We start from the raw sequence: 21061 nt of genomic DNA on the forward strand, positions 1-21061 counted from the left end.
GCTTACAGCCACTATTTGTAGAGAAGAGAGGCATGGTGGAAAGAATAATGGATTAAAGTACTTTAAAAAGTAACTTCTAGACCTCTACCCAGTCACTTTCTAACTATTCACTCTTGGCCTCAGTTTTCCCAACCTGTGGAAGAAAAATGTTGCTTTATCTCTGAAGTCCCTTCTAGGTGTAAGATGCTAAGTTTCAATACCAACCAGATAAACTATGACCATAATTCACCAGGTTATTCACTGAAGGGAGTTACCATCTACTTCATACTTATTATGTGCCAGACATGGTTATAATAAATGATAATAGTCTTTGCTATCCATTACTGATGCCTGCTATGGACCAAGCATCATGCTACACACTTTGCATGGACTCTCTCACTTGATCCTCAACAAACCTACCAAGGAACACGCCTTCCTCCTTCCACATGTCGGAAAGATGAGGCACAGAAAGGCTGAACAATTTGCCAAAGATCACACATCAGTTGGCAGATTTGAGCTCTGGTCTCTACGACTTGTAAGCTCACACTCTTAATTTCCACCTGTCCTGCCCGATTTAAGGGCACCCAGCCCACAGTATCTCAAGAAACCTTCCACATTTCCTTTACATCTGTGATTTGGAAATTTTCAGGGAAGGCATCCCAGAAGATATTGATGGTTGAGCAGTTTTCCAGGCAGAGAAGGACCCAAGGAAATACCATGAAGAGATAGTACAGCTCAAAGTATGAGTCTAGAGACTGTCCCCCTGAGCTTGAATCCATACGCTTCCACTTGTTAGTTACATGATCTTATTCTCCCTGTGCCACAGTTTCCTTATTTATGAATCAGAGATAATAATAATTCTTACTTTGTGAGGTTGCTGTGAGGATGAAATGACTGAATATTTAGAAAGCGCTTAGAACAATGTCTGGCACATAGGAGTGAATAAATAGACAGTGGATAAGTGCTTCCTATCACTGCTATAATTCTTATTTGGAAAATAACAAGGCAAGAGGATGCAAAACTGCATGCAGTTCCTGAGAACTAAAAGATATTTAGTATTGGTGATGTTGGAGGCAGAGATTGACAGGAGACGGAGAAGAAGGCCTAGAGCAGATCTCAAAGGGCCCCAAAATTGAAGGTCAGGAGTATGAAGACAAAGGGAAGTCCTTGGCAGGTATACAGCAAGAAGTGGTAAGGTATCCTTTAAATCTGCAACATTACATCTCATAGAGACACAGCTTTGGTTCTTGGAAGTTGATGCTTCCCCATAATTTCCACACTCGAGTTTTGACCTTGAACTCGGTGGACACACAGACGGAACCTAATCCTCTTTAAAATTCATGATGTCTTTGCCATGAGATAATGCCATGCCTTCCCCTAGAAGCTGGTCATCTCCAAGATAAGCCAAATTTTGCCCTCATTCCTCAAAGAACATGTTGTCAAGGCTCCTCTTGTCCCTTGCCTCTCTCTCTCTCTCTCTCTAATGAAGCAGCAGTTTGCCTCTATTTCTCATAGGATATTAAATTGGGGAAAGTAAGAAAGTGGTTCTCAACACAGTTTATCTCTATAAAGAGAATATATTGATATATCATAGAAATTAGAAAATTGTATTCATAGGAAGGGGAAGAGGGCAATCATGAGAGATCATTTGGTTGATTTACTGTCAAAGTTGGGCCCAGAATTTCCTGGTGGCCATGGCAAAAAGAAAAATACAATAGTTAACACCTTATACTCTCAGACTAGAGGAAGTATAGCAACTTCTTAATGTGTGGGTATGTGAGCAGTGGGGGGGACAAATTCCATATACTAAATCATGAGAGTTGATGTTTATGTAGAGGCATTTAGTAATGAGTTAGACAACCCGCCTTCAAAAGGGTGTTTTTAAACAAATCCTTTTATTTTGGAATACTTTTAGATGTACAGAAAATTTTCAGAGATGTTACAGAGAATCCCCATATACTCTTCACCCAGTTTCTGCCATTGGGAACATCTTACATTGCCATGGTATATATGTCAAAACAAAGAAACCAATATCAGTACATTAATATTTACTATGCTCTCCACTTTACCTGATTTTCACCAGTTTTTCCATTAATGTTCTCTTATGAACCCAGGGAACTGCATTGCATGGGCTTTTCTATCCCCCCAGTCTCTTCTGGTCTGCTATGGTTTCTCAGTCTGTCCTTGTTTTGATGACCTTGACATTCTTGAAGTGTACTGACCAGGTATCCTGTAGAATGTCCCCTTATCTGGGTTTGTCTGGTGTTTCTCTCATGATTGGATTATGTGTTGGGTTTTTGGAAATAAAGCCACAGAAATAGAGTGACTTTCTTATCATGTCACGTCAGGGGCTCACGATATCCATATAACATAATTTTATTACAAAAGCAGAAATAGTTATCCTTCATTTTATGCTTTTATTTTTTAAAGGGGTGTCCAATGGCCCATGGAAGAGGATATGTGTTGGTTTTTATTTATTTATTTATTTATTTATTTATTTTTGCGGTGCGCAGGCCTCTCACTGTTGTGGCCTCTCCCTTCGCGGAGCACAGGCTCCGGACGCACAGGCCCAGCGGACATGGCTCACTGGCCCAGCCGCTCCGCGGCATGTGGGATCTTCCCGGACCGGGGCACGAACCCCTGTCCCCTGCATCGGCAGGCGGACTCTCAACCACTGCGCCACCAGGGAAGCCCAGGATATGTGTTTTTTAAATTAGAAAACATGGATTTCAGGATCAATGCCTAGCAGCTTATCATGGTATTATTGCTAACAGTATCTGATAAGGCCATTTTATCTTCTTCCAGAAAAATAAGTCTCTGAGTTTTAGCTCATTCAGAGTCTGCTTTGTAGGATGTTATGGCTGCTTATTCCTGTTGATGATAAGACTGGGTATATGCAGGATTCCGTTGTAGTACTTGACCGCATCAGCTTACAACCAGGATTGAAGGTGAAATTCCTAAATACATAGGGTCGCCTCTTATTAATGTATAAAATGAAAGCTGAGGAATCCCACAAGCAGTTGATTACATTGTCATTAAAGCTAATGAAATACTTTAGGCCAAGGGAAGTTGAGTATCTCTGAAAGCATTGCTAATCATAGCTTTAGAATTTCATTTATTTGCTCCACTGTTCCTGAAGATTGAGGATGAAGTTTTTGTTAGTAAAGGCCAAAGTTTTGCAAAGCTTATTAATAAGAAATATATGTCCTGTCACTGGAGAGATGGGTTAGATCTCCCCATATCAGAAGAAAACAAACAAACAAATTATTCACTACCATGAGAGCTTGCCTTTCCAGCCACAAAAAGCCTCAATTGCATCCTGAGAGTAAGGAAACAATGACAAAAAGATACTTTACTGCCCAATTGTGGGGGTGAAGAAGTTTGGAGGTATTCAGAGGAGTTCTGGGGCTCTGATTCCTGTCCATGTCCCATCTTTACAGTTTTGCCAGATTTATGTTGTTGGCAAGTAAGACATACACTGGAAACATCCTCGACAATACTCTTAAAATTACCCATCCCCCCCCCAAAAAAAATTACCCAGCCAATGATGACTCACTACCATGGTCAATTTAGGTATATTATTATAGGTAAAATAATGAAGCATTTTTTCTAAACTCCAGAAGATCATTTTGTTTGACCAGACAACAGTGTTGTGAACATCACAATTATCATCTTCAAGCTGTGTCCATTTTTTTTAACATCTTTATTGGAGTATAATTGCTTTACAATGGTGTGTTAGTTTCTGCTGTATAACAAAGTGAATCAGCTATACATATACATATATCCCCATATCTCCTCCCTCTTGCGTCTCCCTCCCAACCTCCCTATCCCACTCCTCTAGGTGGTCACAAAGCACCGAGCTGATCTCCCTGTGCTATGTGGCTGCTTCCCACTAGCTATCTATTTTACATTTGGTAGTGTATATATGTCCATGCCAAGCCGTGTCCATTTTGACCTTCCTCGGTGTTTCTTCTCTGAATCAGGGGCTTATTTTGGCAATTAATGATGGTCTCTTTGAATCTCTCCAAGGCTTTTCCTCTTCGAGTGACATGGGAAAGCAATTTGTGCTTTTATTAAATGCAAATTTCTCTTAAAACAACCAAAATTCATTTTTATTTTATTTCTATCTTATCAGACATGTCCCAATATTGAATCTGGTCAGTCTTTGACAGTTAACTAATAATCCCGGAGACTTTGCCTTATTAAATCTATTAAACCACAACACCCTCATCCAATCTTTCTGTCCCTGCTTTGGGGATTTGTTCTGTTCATTTTTAATGTATACCGAAATGTGTCTCTTTCCTGGTTAGTTAATTTTCACCTTGTTGGGTTGTTGGGTCCAGCAGGATGTTCTAGTCTACTTACATCTTCCTGGATTTTGTCAGCCAGTATTTTAATACCAAGCCTATTACCCTTCCCAAATTATGCCCTGTTCTTGTTCACTGAACAAGGCAAAGGTGAGGACTGAGTCCCAGACTCAAAGAAGGATCTAGAACTTTGATCTTTGTTTTGAACTCCCTGATGGTAGAGGATATGCTAGGAAGGGAATGTCTCTTCCATACGTCACCCTTTGCTTCGCTTGATTTCATTTGCCTTTGCTGCCAAAAAAGGTATAATCCAGCCACAGCCATCAGTAACGAGGGTTAGAGGCAGAAATGAATGATTATCAGCACAATGCCTGAAATTGTATTTCTTAGCATTAGTGTTTTCAGTGAATTTGTGTCTGAGTTTCTCATTTTGAAGATTTCCATTAACCCCACAAACATTTACTGAATAACCACTTTGGGTCAGATTTGCCTTTATTTTCTTTACTTAATTTACAACTTTGAACCAGAAAAATTGTTCAGCTGGGAAAGCAGGAGGGAACCTTGACCATCATGTGGTTGGGTGAGGATGGACCTGGGAGGGGGGATATGAGTGTAGCGTCACTGATCCCTTCTTGTCACTGGGAATCACCTGACAACTCTCTTCCACTCACCTGGCCTTTGGTTCCTGTGTCTAGAAAACACAGGGAGGGCATGACTAGATGGTAACTAAAGTATGTAGCTATGGCAGTCTAAGTGGGAGGGGTTCGGGGAAGGAAAGGAATAGAGGGAGAGCGATCACAGTGCTACCAGTAGGTTAGGTCCTCCGGAACGTCTCTAATCTTGTTCTCCAAGTTGCCTTGGGAACTTCTGTCCTCATTTCACAGAGGAAGAGACTGAAGCTCAGTGTTTACCAGGCATGCTGCCTTGGTGTCACAGCTAGGACAGTGCAGAGCCTGAATCTGAACATAGGTCTACAACTTCACTGTTCATGGTATTCCTTCCACCGCACAACGGTTTTCTTTTCTTACTCATTTTAATGTTATCTTCCATTTATAGGAAAAATGACTAAGGTGTCCAAGAGCTGAAAGCCTTTCTGAAAGTTGGCTCTATTATGAAATTACTGAAAAAGATGTCATGTCCACTCTTCTGAAAATCCAACTGCCCCCTTAGCACTTCCGTCCTTAATGGGAAAGTGTAAAGATCCTGGAAACAGGTGCATCTTGACAGGTCTAGAGCCATGGGTTTGCAGGGTTTAAAGACCATGGACAAGGACATCAGTCAATTGACTGGACACATAGGTCCTCACTGGGGAGAGGTGGAGTTAGGCATCTGGTGCTAAAGAAACCAATGATATGATAGTCTAGTTATGAAGTAGAATATAGAGAAAAAGTGTTGTGCTGAGCCTGGTGTTGAATCGCACCCTGAGTTTTACAGTGTCGTTGGTCTGAGTGCGGAACGATTTCCATCACGGAAGAGAAAGACAGTGTAAGGAAACACAAAAGATGCTGATAGTAACACCTGGGCGAGTTTTTTTTTTTCAAAAGCTGCTGGCAAACATAACTTTCTGAAAGGATGATAATGGATACGCAGGAGATTAATAATAGCTGTGATTGGTGTAGAGGGGCTTCAGCCTGCTGGCATTGGGCTCACTATTTTGGAGGCATTCTCTCTGTTCTCCATAAAACCCTATAAAAAGGCACTATTTTCCCTCGTTTAAAGATGCAAAGACAGAAACTTAGAGAGATTAAATAATTTGCCCAAGGTCACACAATTAAAAAACGGTGTTAAAATTACAGTCGGATACAGAGCTCATGAAATTTCACTGGACATTGTGAATGCTGTGTCAACCTCCCCTGCCAAGTGATATGAAAAGAGGGTCCTGGTTCATAGGAAGCATGTGTACACACAAACACACACACAGTTTAAACTTCCAAGATTAAAAATGTAATATCACCATCAAAATTATTTCTTAAAAATGAGGGTGAGAGTTTACCACCAATGAACCAAAGAAATGTATAAACGATGTACTTAATTGAGAGGGAAACGATGCAGCAATAAGGTCTAAGATGCAGGAAGGCAAGTTGAACAACAAGATTGGGAAACAGAAAGGCAACTCTAATCAAACACCGATTGCATTCAACAACTATAATGAGGCTAATTTATATAACTGAAAATACAGAACTAAATTTCTGGAAGACAACAGAGTAGAGTAGCCCCTCCCCATCTGAGGATGTTACCTCCCTTAATAGCTTCCTAGTAGAAAGAATCAAAGTTGAGATTTTCAAAATTGTATGAGAAAACAACAGTTAGCAGGCTCAAAAACCAGCCATGAGCTGTGGAAAACGTTATACATATTTTTATGTGCCCTGAAACAAAATGCATTACATAGATGAAGAAGACAATACATCCAACAGAGAAAATAGCCATGAATTTTTCATTACTGAAAGTAGTAACAGTTGATGCTTTCTTAGTAATTTTCATACCATGGCTGCCCCATGAAGGCAGCAAGGAGTTTGTCTTGTCTACGCCTGTGTCCCACCTCCTAGTAGAGACCTGGCAAAGTCAATGCTGGAGAAATATTTGTGAATTAATGTACGTATAATATGTATTAACTTCAAATTCTCCTCCCAAGGAGATATGTGCATCTCCTGGTGTTCTCTGTGGAAGTTCACACTGGTCGAAAGTGTTGGCACCACCATTGACTCGCTAACTCAAGTAAATTAATATTTCCATTTAAACTGATTTATCAGGCAAGAAAAGACATTCGGGTGCCAAAGCAGGAGCTGACTCATATAGTTCCTCCACTGAAAAATAGAAGAATATATTTGTGTTTCTGTTCGACATGCATTGAAGAGCCATCAGTATTTCTTCTTCCTCTTTCTCCTGTTTTTCTGCATGAATGCCTACTGACTTCCTGGCAATCAGAATAGTGTCCACATGCAAAGGAAAAAGGACTGAGGGCCAGCCTGGTGGATAATTTAGTCCGTGAATCTGTCCAAACATGTTGCCTGATGCTTCCATAAATGTTCCCTGGCTGTTCTGTTCAAGACGTCGGGTACCTTCAACGGGGCAGATCAGAAATGGTTTTTGGGGGTGTGTGTGTCACATGTGTGGTTGAACAGGGCCCTGTGCTTAAAGGGCTCCACACTTGATTTAATGTTCTTAATTTTTGAACAAGGGGTCCCACATTTTCATTTAAGGCTGGACCTTGCAAATCATGGATCAGGCCCTGTGCCTGTCACTATCCTTAACGTTCTTTTCCCAAAGGTAGGTCAAGCACAGGGGCCTCCCTCAAAGACCCCACAGTCTAGTTGGAAACCCAGACACGTGAACAAATAGTGCAGATACTGCAATAAAACCCTCGCCTCCTTCATTACCCTCAATTGGTCCTGCAGACCCTACTTCCTGATGTGTACTCAGCCCCTCCTTGGGGCCACCAACTCAGATCAGACCTCCTGGTGGCAGGCAGTCCTTGACTGGCTTTCTAAGCTGGTTGTCTCCTATCTCAGCCTACCTGCTTACAGTTTCCCCAATCATGCATTCGCTCCTGCCTTTCCTAGCCTTGCACATGCTTTTCCTTCTGCTTGGATTAACCCTTCCTCCCCGCAACAGTCATATGCTCTCTCTCACCCTCTCTCCAACCAGCTGCCCTTGTGGACCTTCAGGAGTTAGTTCAGGGGCCACTTCTTCCAGGATGCCTTCCCTGACTCCTACAGTCTGGTGAAATCACCCTTTTCTGTTCTCCCATCATCTCTCTGCTTTCCCTCTGTTTTTGCAGCCGCACCATTTCCTGCACTCAAGCTCGGTGCACAAGCCTGTTTTCCCCACCAGATTCAGAGCTCTTTGCATACAGCAATTGTGTCTCTTTTTGTTTGAACCCTGGCATATGGTGGGAGCATTGTTTGTAAGGTAAAGGAGTGAGCCAGACTCTTTGGCAGGCCTGGTATATATGCCCCAACAGGAGAAAGAACCACCCAGGGATGCACTTTGCTTTGATGCTCAAATTGAGATCTGGTTATGAGTTGCCCTCTACTTGCCCAGGAATGGAAGCCATCTTTGCACATCCTGCGTCTCCCAGCATCAGCAATTTCCCCACCACCACCCTTATCTTGGAGTCCGTTTCTCAATGCTCTTCCCACCGCTGGATGCGAGCCCTAACTCCTACAGCCATCTCGGCCACACGCAGGCTCCTTTGCCTTGGTTTTCCCCAAGAGAAAGCTGACTCCTAAAGCAGGGATCTCCTCTGTCTTCCATCTACCCCAACATATACTTTGAAAGCTCTCAGAAATGCCATTAATTATAATAATAGTGATGCTTTTTACTTTTATAGGCTCTTTCATCAGAAGATCTCTGAGTACTTAAAAAATATTATCTCATTAATCCTCACAACACCTTCGTGAGACAGCTGACAGGTAAACCTAGCCCAGTTTACCAGGAAAGGGAACGAAGGCAGAAAGATGTTTTCTAGAGAGAGGTCCAGGATCAAACAAAGAGATGGACGGGCTCTGGACCAAGGATCCAAGCCACCAGGAAGGTAAGCCCGGTCAGCGGACGAGTCCCATGTACATATTCTATAAAAACATACCTGTTTCAGGTTCTTTTCCCATATAGGTTATTACAGAATATTGAGTAGATTCCCTGTGCTAGACAGTAGGTCCTTGTTGGTTATCTACTTTATATATAGTAGTGTGTGTATCTTAATCCCAAGCTGCTAATTTATCACTTGCCCCCACATTATATGTATGTGTATAACTGAATCACTTTGCTGTACACCTGAAGCTAACACAACACAGTAAATCAACTATACTCCAATAAAAAAATTTAAAAATAAAAAATAAAATAAATTTAGCAGTCTTAATTGGTTAAAACCTGTAGTTCATAATTCTTTAAACCTCAAATTATTTTACAAAACTTAAATAAACAGAACACATCCCCCCAGCCCCCAAAAGAAAACCTATCTGGACCTCATGGGTGAATGAATCATGGATACGTCTGACATTTCATTGGTGTTTAGGAAATGATACCAAATCACTGACATTTTTGAAGAGTCACCTTCTTATTTTTCAGCAAATACTTCCTGAGCATCTGCTCACGGCCCCCTCCCACTGATGATACAGCTGAATCCAGCTTATCAATAATGCTAGTGAATCTTCCTCCCAAATCTATCTCAGAGCTAATGAAGCTTCCAGCAAAGAGGAAAGTGTGTAATCATCTATGAATCTCAAGCCCCTTTCAATGTCAGGAACACAAAACAGCACCTGAGAAAAAGTATTAATTATGTCTTTTACTGAGGAACTGGAACTCTCATCTCACTGAGCCACGGTTGACATTCTTAACTGGGAGCCCAACAGGATTTTGAAAGTATCTGGTTCCAACCTCTCATTTTGCAGATGGAGAGAAGGAGCCTCAGAGAAGCTGGGGATCTCTCCTAGATCGAAGGATGAATGGAGGGCAGAAGCAAGGCAAATGGCCTTTGCTTTGCTCCAGTTTTCAGACCACTCACTTTTCTCAACACCGAACACCTAAATCATATGTTTGGGAGCATTAGAGAAAGTTCTGGTAAACACCAGCCCTTTCATTTTTACTTCCAAAGGGAGCTGTGGGTGTTGGATGGGGGAGGGGCGGGTGGGCGTGAGCAGGGCAGGAGGGCTGGGATGGGGGTGGGGGTGGGGGTGGGAGGAGGCTTCATGTGAGGACAAGCCCAAGGGCTCCACGAGGGGCTGCAGCCTTGGACCCAGACGGGCTCTCTGTTGGAGTGAAACAAGCCCTTGAGCCTCTAATGCGTGCAGGATAGAAAATAGATACCTGTCTGATATAATTAATTGTATTTTTCCTAAATTTAACATTGCCTGAAGGGGAAAATCGTTCTGCTTAGGAAAAACCCTCCTGCCACACAGCGTCTACCAGCCGGCCAGATTTAATTGCTGCGATAAAAACCACAAGAAAGACCAGGTTCCCACTCAATGTATAACCACATCTACTGAAGAATAGCTTTAATCACCTTTGAAAGGGTGACCACAGGATAATTAAAGAGGAAGGGTGCTCATTGGGAATTATCCAGAAATATCAAATCTCCGTTTATCATGGGGTCCTACTTAAAATGTCTTGGCATGGCTCTGCTCCCACAGCCCCCACTCTATTTTAAGCTAAGCCCTCAGATTTCCATTATTTAGTGATGGAGAAAATAGGCCTGTTTCACAAGTCTGCGTTCACCGATGGGTTGAGAGGTTGAAGGGGACAACTGTCAACTGAGAAGAACACAGGGTTTGGGGTGAGCCAGACAGGACTGGATCCTCTTTCCTCTATCACCTGCCTGTGTGACCTTCACAGGTGACCTGACATCCCGAGCCCCCTCCCCAAAGTGAGGGCCATGAGAGTCATTCCGCATTATTACTCCAGCCGAATGCTCCATTCATTTGAATCTCTTTCCTTCTGCAGAATACCCACCCCCCACCCCTTTGCAGAGACCAAACAAGAATGAATCAAGGCCTGAAATTCACGGAGGAGACTTTGAGGAGCCACGAAGGAGCAGAGAATCGGGAAACAGAGTTGGAGGCAAGGCTGTGACCGTGGGGGGTGGAGGGGAAGCGGGGGCTATCTTGGGCTTATTTTCTCCCTCTCTTGATGCTCTTCCACTTTGCCCAGGGCAGGGCACTGAGGGGCAGCCGGGAACCAGTGGCGTGACATTCTCGGCCTCCTGTGTGCACCCAGAGCAAGCAGGCTTTGTTCCACACCCGCATTCCCAGGCCGCTTGCTGTCTGGCCTCTACTCTCTGGGGAGGTTAACCGGGAAGTGACAGTCTCCCTGCCCCTCACCTCCCTCGAGAGACCTCGCCTACCAGCCCCAAGCACGGGGCTTGACTAAACTCCTAGGAACAGAAGAGAAGCACCCCCAGCCCCTGAAATCCTAGGCTCTCCTCACCTAGAGGTGGGGAGGGGAGCAGGAGGACAACTTGCTTATCCTCTCACCAGGAAGGAGGGATGAGTCTGGTGGAAGCCCTCATTGGTGTATTCATTCATTTCTCCATCCGTTGTAACCAGGTGTTGACTGTGCCTCTCCCCCACCGCTGTGGTGGCTTGAAGCCCTCATGGTGAAACTTGACCCAAACCATGGTTCCAGGCTTTCAACAGCCACAGTCATGGACCTATAGGACCTCTTCTTGTTCCTGCATCTCACTTCTCGCCTCCCTCTACCTTTGAGCTTTGACATCCAAACATAACACCTTCCCGTTCTGTCCCGAGCCCCAAGAGCCAGGCACGAAGTCTAGCTACTCCTTAATTTTCAAATAATCCACTCGTCCTCCTGTGGCAGGCCAAATAACGTCCCTCCCACAGATAATCCATGTCCTAACCCCCAGGACCTGTGAACGTTACCATATGTGCAAGAGGGATTTCGCAGATATGGTCAAGGGTCTGGAGATGGGGAGGTGATCCTGGATTCTCCGGGTGGACCTGATGTCATCACAAGTGTCCTTATACAATGGATGTGAGAGGAATCAGTCTTACAGTAGGAGATAGGATGACGGGGGAAGAGGAGGGAGTGACGTAAGGGGAGGGCCACCAGCCAAGGAATGCATGTGACCGCTAGAAGTTGGGAAAGACAAGGAAACTCTTTCTCCTCTGAAGCCTCCAGAAGGAATCTGCCCTGCAGACACCTTGATGTTAGGCTTCTGACCCCAGAACTTTGAGAGAATAATTGTGTTTAAGCCATTAAGTCTATGGTAATTTGTTATAGCAGCAGTAGAACACTAACTCATGTCCAAATTTTGGGGAGCTATACTGAAGCATCACATCCTGGGGTACATGGCCTCATACAAACACCCCACCCACCCACGATTTTTCCCAAGGGCATGAGTCAAAAGTGTTTTCAGTGGCAGGTAATGCAATACCAGACACCTGCTACCTTATCTTCCCTAGAGTGTGGAGGTCAATGCAACATGGCAGCTCTTGAAACGCTTCCTTCAAGGTGCCAAGGAGGCTGCTGTGACTCCATAAATCACAGTCACAACCCAATCCTAGAAGAAGGGATGCCAGATGGGTCAGTGCCTTTTATCATAAAGTGAACGTTTTCCCAGAAGCCTCCGGAGCTGTCTTACCTTTTAGTCTCATTGTCCAGAACATGGTCCCATGACCATCTTTCATCTTCAAGGGAGTCTGGGAAATAATGGAACAGGATTATAAGAGTTCGCTTAATCCAAATATGATCCATTGCCTTGACAAACTGGTGTTGCAAACAAAAGCAGGCTACATTAACAAGGAACAAAGGTGCTGGGTGGGCTAGTGCCCCTGTAATAGCTGCTCTGCCCTCAGCACCCATCAGCCCAAGTTCCAACTGCCAGCAACTGTACTCTTTGGCCTGAGTGTGGGAGCAGGAGGAGATGCTTCAGCACCACTCCACCAATGATGGATGGCAGGTGGCGGGAAACCTCCCAGCTTCCTTTGTCCCTCAGTTGAGATAACCCTGTGAGTACCGGGCACTGTCTACCAGAGCCCCCTCCTCAGGGTCGGGCTCCAGTTGCCCACAGTGATAACCTACTTAGTGGTGAGCTCTTTACCAGCCGTCGCCACATGCTGCCTCATCTCCCCACTCCTTCAGCGTGTCTCTCTGGATCACGTCCCAAATAATCCACTTGCACACAATTCTCAGGGTTTGCTTCTGAGGCACCCCAAATGACGACAGCCAGTAAAAGAATTTTTTTTAATTTTGTCTCCAGTCCCATTTTCATTCAGGAACAGGAAGCATCAATGCCCACCCCAAAAGATCCTTTCCAAAGCAACTTCTCAACAAAAGGGAGATTTTGTTGCTAGAACTTCTCCACAAATTGTTTGAAAGTCGGAGCTTTCTCCATACCATTACACGTGCATCCATTTATCAAGGAACTGCTGAAGGTCAACAGGACTGGATTCTGGGTTGTTTGCTGGGTTTCCTAAAATGAATTCGATACAACCCCTGCCTGCGAGGAGCAGCCAAAGCAGAAGGGAGGGGGGAGACGAGAAGGCCAGGCAGCCAAGGAGAGGAAGGGATCAAACTTACCGGAAGCGGGTCTCACGTGGGAGCTGGTCTGAAAGGATGAGAAGGTCAAGTCAGGGGAGGAAAGGGTTATTTAAGCCAAGGGTACAGCATAGAAAGCCAGAGTAATTGCAGAGAGACCACATTTGGGGGCCTCGTGAGTCACGTACAAAGGCTGGGTGGTGGGGAGTTACATATTGGGGAACAGAAGGTTATCTGGAGAGAAAGAAAGAACTGAAGAAAGAATGCCCATTTGGAGACACAACACCCACCTCTTGGGTGTCATCATCTGCTGAGTTCTCAATCCTAGTGTTCATGAAAGCAGCCTGCTTCTCTCTCCAAAGTGGATATTACTAAACCCTTTCATTTACACAACCATTTACAAGGTGTTGTAACATAGATTCATATTAAATCTTCACCACAAACTTTCCCTCCCATTTCTCAAGGAGAAGGTCAGTCTCTAGATGATAAAGGGTCTTTTCTAAGACCACACAGATACCAGGCAGAACATCCAAGATTTTAATTGAAGTCATGTTCATTCTAAGGGGTTCTAGCCACACTCCTTTCAACTAGGAAAATAGACAGACGAGTCCGTTTGCCTAATACACCTGGTTTCATTAATGGCAAGTCTCCATCGTTATGAAAAATATTTTATCTTCTTACCATGTACTTCAAATTCTACTGTCCAATATAAAAATAAGGCAAGCCACTTGCATAACTTTAAATTTTCTAATACCACACTTTTAAAAGAGTAAAAGGAAACAAGTGCAATTAATGTTAATTATATAATTTATCTAACCCAATACACCCAAAATAGTATCATATCAACATGTAATCAACATTTAAAAATCATTCGTCAATATTATGACATAGTATGAGTGTGTTTCGTAATTGCAATCATTGTTGCTTTTGTTGTGGTCATCCATTTACAATGCTTGGTGTCAGTTTATTTATCTCTTGTAAAAATAAAATACAGTGTGTGTGTGAGTTGTGGGAAAAGAGAGGGTGGCTGGCAGAGGAGAGAACTTTCTCTCTTTCTACTCCCCAGAAGAATATCCACCCACCTAACCCAAGGAAAAGTTTCAATGATGAAGCTGAACTTAAATGATAAGAAATACAAGAAACATTCATTATGATATTAGCACCTAGAAAAAAAATAATTCATTATTATGAGATATTTACATTCTTTGGTTTGTACTAAGTCTACACAATGCAGGTATATTTATACTTACAGCACATCTCACTTTGAACCAGCCATGTTTCAAGTGCTCAAAAGCCACATGCAGTAGTGACTATCATAATTGGCCAGTGCAGCTCTAAAATCACATGCAGAATGGCACAGTGGTTTGTGCCCTGACTTGGAGTTGTAAGGTCTGGCTTGGATTTTTCTCTCAATCTCCATTTCAAGTCACATTGTCAGCTTTTCCGAATTCTGATCAGTGGAGAAAATGAGACCATTGAGCAAGGCCAGGCCATGTGGACTCATGGACTAACTGGTAGCTAACAGGCCAGTGATCTTGTTCAGAGGTCAGCCAACTATAACCTACTAGTAGGCCAAAATCAGTCCCCACCCAGTTTTAATACAGCCCATGAACTATGACTGGTCTTTCCATTTTCAAAAGGTAGTAAAAATAAGCAAGCAAACAAATAAATAAGGATATGCAACAGCAACTCTACATGGCTGGCACAGCCTAAAATATTTATTATCTGTCCCTTTACAAAAAAAGTGTGCTGACCTCTGGTTTAGTCAATTCTATATGTGGTTTTTTTTTTTACATCAATAGGGTTTATAGGATTTAGATACTATTCTGTCACCATAAGTCTACAAGTTTTTACTATTAATTCAATGTTTCTGTAATTTCAATGTTCACCATCAATTCTTTCTCCATAGTGTCTCCATTCTTCATTTGATTCAGTGCTTGGTTAGCTGAATTTACTGTCAAGGATTTTTTTTCAAGAAAATCACTTCTATGACCTGTTATCTGAGATGCTACTAATTGACTGGCAGTCCACGTTTTATCTGTTCATGTCATTATACTTAAGGAGAAAAATTAGGCTCAGCCCCTCCCATTATGGGAGTCATATTTCTTTCCCTGGAGACTTTACATATCACCCCTCTGTCTTTGGACATTGAAGGCTGCACAACTGTTCTTAGCACCGTCTTCTACTTATCTTTTGGTCTACTGGACTTTGACATAGAGGACCATTTTCCACCAGAGTTTCCCAGAACTCCATTGCCTAACTTCTTTCACATTTCAGAGTACATGCCTGTTGCATTTATATCTGAAACACAACTTTCCTGGGCATAAGATTCTTGATTCAAACCTCATATCACTTAGAACACCACAGCCACTGCTCCATCTTGGTGGGTGACATGTTGCTGGAGGGAAAATCTAAAGCCTTATTCTTCTTTCTTCCAGGAAACTTGTGTTTTCTGCTCAGATGTCTGAAGAATTCCATTTACCTTTGATGGTCAGTAAATTAAACAGGATATGTCTTGGTATCAAATGTTCTTTACTTTTTTAAATAAAACACAGTGTGGCCTTTTAATATGAATATGTTTTCTCCTTCTTTTCGGGGAAATTTTCCTTCAGTTGTGTCAATGATTTTTTGGCTATGGTGTTTCAGGGCCACAGATTAATCTCATAAGGCATTATCTATCAGCCTGCACACTAATACATTTCCTCTGATTGATTTAATCTCTTTACTTCCTCTTCTGCATTCATCTCAAGCACTTCCTTAATATCAGTAATTCAGTATTTCAACTGCATCATTCTGTTCTTTTGTCATTTGTGATTTATGTATTGATTCAGGCATGCTGCTGCTTCAGTCTCAGATTGTTTTCTTAAGCCCATAACATCACTTTTCTTCTCATCCCATGATTTTATTGGCTCATCTCTAAGTTCCTATTTTACTAAACTCATGGTCATATTATATTCTTCTATAGTACAAAGCAATTGCTGGGAGTTTTCTTCAGTTCCTGGGGTGATATTTTCTTCAGAACTAGGTTCTTCATTTGTGCTTTATACATACTGCTCTTTAATTTTTTTTTTTTACACTTAGCTTTTGACGTAGTATATTTGCATAGTGGCCAAACTGTTTCTTTTCATCCAACTTATGCTAAACAAGGTCATCTCTGCCCAGATCTTCTATTTTCTCTGATTTAAAAACAAAAACAAAAAAAAAAACTTGCTGGGAAAATTGGGATCAGAGCCCTCCTCTGAGATCCTGGGCAAATGTCCTGGAGCACTGGTCACTCCACTCTGTAGCAGTTGCGTTCCTTTCTGATGGCAAGGCCACCAGGCAGGAACATGTTTTATAACTCCAGAAAGAAACAACAACTTCACCTCCAACTCTATCCCATTTCTACCTTGACTGATAAAAGCTAATGGTGTGTAAGGATGCCTCAGTGAATTATCCTTGGCTTTTCTCAAGGGTTCCTATTCATATCTTCAGTCTGCCTTTTTCAAAATTAAGAAAGGGGGCTATTGGCAAAAAATATTTGAGAATTTGGTCAACTCACTTTTTCATTCCTCTGTTACTTGGGAGTATTGGGATAATATGCAGACAGTCATTTCAGAATCTTTTGTTTCTTTCTCTGGCTCTCACTGTTGCATGTGAATAGCATGAGATTATGTTCCATTAATTGCTTTGTTGAAATTTTTTATTCTTGGCTTGTTCTTATTTATTTTTATCCACTTTATTGGGTGTCACAGAAGGAAGATTCTGTGGTCCATCTTTATCTCATCACATGTATTCAGAAGTTCCCTCCCTTTCATAATCCCAAACTTCAGTAAATTGGAATCTACTCCTCCTTCTCTCTATGCATTTTCCCATAGTGGTCCTTTTATCAGCAATACCCTTCCTCTTATCTTCAAATAGCCAAATCCCAACCACCCTTTAACACCCAGATCAATTGACACTCCTACATGAAGTCTTCCTTATCCACTCCACAAAAAATGACCTCTTCATTCCCTTGAAAATGCCCCCCCCCATCATCTGCTCCATTCTTACACTACTCACCACTTCCTATCTTGTACTAAATTTTCCTGTGCCCATGGAAGTCTCTCTGGCTACATGGTAGTGTCCATGATGGCAAGGTCTGTATGCTATTCATACCTGTATCTTGTATACTTAATGAGGTAAAGAACAGAGTACAAGCTCAGTTAATGTTTGTTAAATGAGTTAAAATTCTGTTCAGAAGAAAATTGTCTTATGTCGATGTGTATACACAGAAAGCATAAAGGGATGTGAGGTAGAGCTCAAATCAAAGATTTAGGATTCACAATAAATCCCATTGTGATGAATGCCATCAAAGCAAAACACTCTGAGGGACAGTTAGATCTTTAGCTGGACGAGATAGCCCATTTGTTTATAACATGATCTCCACAATAACACAGGCGATAACAGTAATGTGGATTGACACCATATTTACAACCATTCCATAGTTATCCAAGTGCCTTCATACTTATTATCCCATGTCATCCTCAGAACAACCTGGGTAAGTCAGTCTTAGTCCAATGTTACAGATGAGGAAAGTGAGGAGTAGAGATGTTAAGAACCTCATCCCAAGTCATACAGTTAGCGGGCAGCAGAGCTAGCACCAGGACAAGTCTGTCTGCTTGTCCCACGACATCTGAGATGCTTCTCTAATCGATACTTACTAGGTCTCATTGATGACAGGCAGGACCACCCTGTATGTTGGTTGTTGACTACACAAGGGCATCTGGATTAAGGGCCAAGCGAGGAGGGAAATCCAACCCATGCTCCTCTTATCAAGTTGTGTGTCCTGGCACAAGGCCACATCTGCTTAGAAGGAGCTCCTTTTTCTAATTCACGTGAACACTGGCAGGGGAGCTAATAGCAGGGATCATGTTTCCCCAAGTTCTCTCTTCCCAAAGACTTACTCTGCACCTAGCACACAGTAGGCATTTATAACTCATTTGTTGGATAAGCATGTTCTCATTTTCAAAGCTCATTTTCATAAATGACATTGTCTAGTTCTCGTAACAAATTCCAAAACAGACAAAATTCTGAGAAACGTGAGGGGTTTCTGATATCCCTTGTCCCTCCTAGTGGTAGAATTTGACCAGCATGTTGCATGAGGAATCCAGGATCACTGCAAAGTCAAGGAGAGAGAGCGTGCTCTTCCTCGGCCCCAGAGGAAGTCAAAAAAAGAAACATTTTTCCTTTCTGCTGGTCCAATATCTGATCCAGCTCCAGATGTGGGGCAATGTGTTCTATGATTTTTAGGGTTAAATTTCCCAAATTTTTCCTACCATCTGTGAAAGTGAAAACCAGGAAATTAATGCGCTGGTGTCTCCATGTACTTAGACATGCATGACTTTTCTAAAAATGCTGCAAATATGTGGGTCCAGCCATTAGGACACCCAGGTCAGCAGGAGACCCTTAGTGAGCTACAGTGCTCAGAAGAAGCAACAAAGAGGAAGAATTTATGAAATCAAGTTGCAGAGAGGCTGTGGGGCATCCCAGGACACCCGTGGGAAAGGGTGATTGAGGGATGGGTTGGGAGAGGGTTTAGGAATGAGGGTGGGAATCTTTGGAGAGGGAAAGGGCAATAAAGGGGAAATGGATGGTGTCCACAGGGCTGGGATTAATCTCAATTTTTAACGGAAAAAGAATCTGCTTACTCGGTCTCAGTTTGACAATCTGGGAAAATGCATCTGCTCTTTCAAGCCATAGGACCCCTCTGCTGGAAGAATAAAGACTACCTTATTCATTCCTTCATTCATTTATTCATTTCTTTAGGCATGCATTAAACAAACATTTTCTCTGTCTCCTTCATGCCAGGTCCTGTGCTGTGTACCACAATTCAGAAGGTAAAGATGTGATCCCAGCTATACGAAGTTTATATCCTGGTGGGACAGATGGGTCTGGCCACAAGCATCTCTTTGAGAAGTTAGGAATGGTCAGCTGGAGAGGAGAAGAGAAAGCCCTACAAAAGTTGAGAAGAAGGACAGTCAATGCAGGATAAAGGAATCCACTCAGGAGGGTGTCTTCTTATGAGGCCACAGGTGAGGAAAGCCTGGTGGGCTCCACGCAGCACAGAAGGGTTCATATCCTCACTTTGCTCTTCCCTGAGCTCTCACCAGCAAATCACGTCACAAATTCTAAGTCTTCCATTGCTGCAGAGGGAAAGGAGGAGTAGGTTGGGACCACCAGCCCCCCACAATCCTTCATGTTCCATGGTGTAATGATCCTTACAACAGCAGCCCCCAGGCATAGCCGAGCACCAGGCACTGTGAAAAGTGCTTTACTTGCCTTATTTCATTCAATATTCGTGCACACTACAGAGGGAGGCAAGAGCTGGACCACATGTGAACAGATGCTGAATGAAGTCAAGGAGAATGTCCTGTGAACACCTCGGGGGAGAGGGTTCCAGGTAGACGGAAAGGTAAGTGCAGAAGCTCTGAGATATTTGGAGACTCTGAGGCAAAGCAAGGAGCCCAGCATGGCCCAGATCATGAGGAAGGCAGAGGGGGGGTGAGATGGATCAGAGCAGTAGCAGGGGCTCTGCCCTCATGGGGGTACCCGCTGTGGTTCAAGGACCTAGGCCATGACTCTGAGCCAGATGGGAAGCCACTTAGAGAATTGGACAAGAAAAGTGACATGGGGCTTCCCTGGTGGCGCAGTGGTTGGGAGTCCGCCTGCCGATGCAGGGGACGCGGGTTCGTGCCCCGGTCCGGGAGGATCCCGCGTGCCGCGGAGCGGCTGGGCCCGTGAGCCATGGCCGCTGGGTCTGCGCGTCCGGGGCCTGCGCTCCGCAGCGGGAGAGTCTGCAGCAGTGGGAGGCCCGCGTACCACAAAAAAAAAAAAAAAAAAAAAAAAAAAAAAAAAAAAAAGAAAAGTGACATGATTTTATGTATGCTTTAAAAGGATCGTCATAAATGTAAATTATACCTCAAAAACTGTCTTAAAAGGCTATTTTGATGGCTGTGTTGCTAATAGACTTGGGTCAGGGAAGTAAGAGAGAGGCAGTAGCAGAGAGGCCAGCTAGAAGCTATTTGCAAAGTAACAGCATCATCGTGCAGAGCACAGAGTGGGTAACCTTAGAGGAGGACATTGTTATAACAGCCCCTGCTCAGCCCCACGCCAGACGTGGTCATGTGCAGAAGACTGAGTAGACCCAGTCCTGCCAGGACCTCCGTCTACTGCAGCATAGTCTTCCTTTGATAAGTGTTTGTTGAATGAATAAACGAATCACTCCTCTTGTATTTCCAGGCCTGATGGGGAGACCAGCAGGGCAACAACTGAGATGCTGTCAGGCAGGTATTACGGTAAAGAGTTATACCCAGTGTCCCAGAGGAAAGGAAAGCTGACTTTTTCTGGGGAGACAAGTGCAGCGGAGCGGCTGGGCCCGTGAGCCGTGGCCGCTGAGCCTGCGCGTCCAGAGCCTGTGCTCCGCAACGGGAGAGGCTGCAGCAGGGGGAGGCCCGCGTACCACAAAAAAAAAAAAAAAAAAAAAAAAAAAAAAAAAAAAAAAAAAAGAAAAGTGACATGATTTTATGTATGCTTTAAAAGGATCGTCATAAATGTAAATTATACCTCAAAAACTGTCTTAAAAGGCTATTTTGATGGCTGTGTTGCTAATAGACTTGGGTCAGGGAAGTAAGAGAGAGGCAGTAGCAGAGAGGCCAGCTAGAAGCTATTTGCAAAGTAACAGCATCATCGTGCAGAGCACAGAGTGGGTAACCTTAGAGGAGGACATTGTTATAACAGCCCCTGCTCAGCCCCACGCCAGACGT

This window comes from Physeter macrocephalus, chromosome 11, assembly GCF_002837175.3.
Source record: "Physeter macrocephalus isolate SW-GA chromosome 11, ASM283717v5, whole genome shotgun sequence".
NCBI lineage: Eukaryota > Metazoa > Chordata > Mammalia > Artiodactyla > Physeteridae > Physeter > Physeter macrocephalus.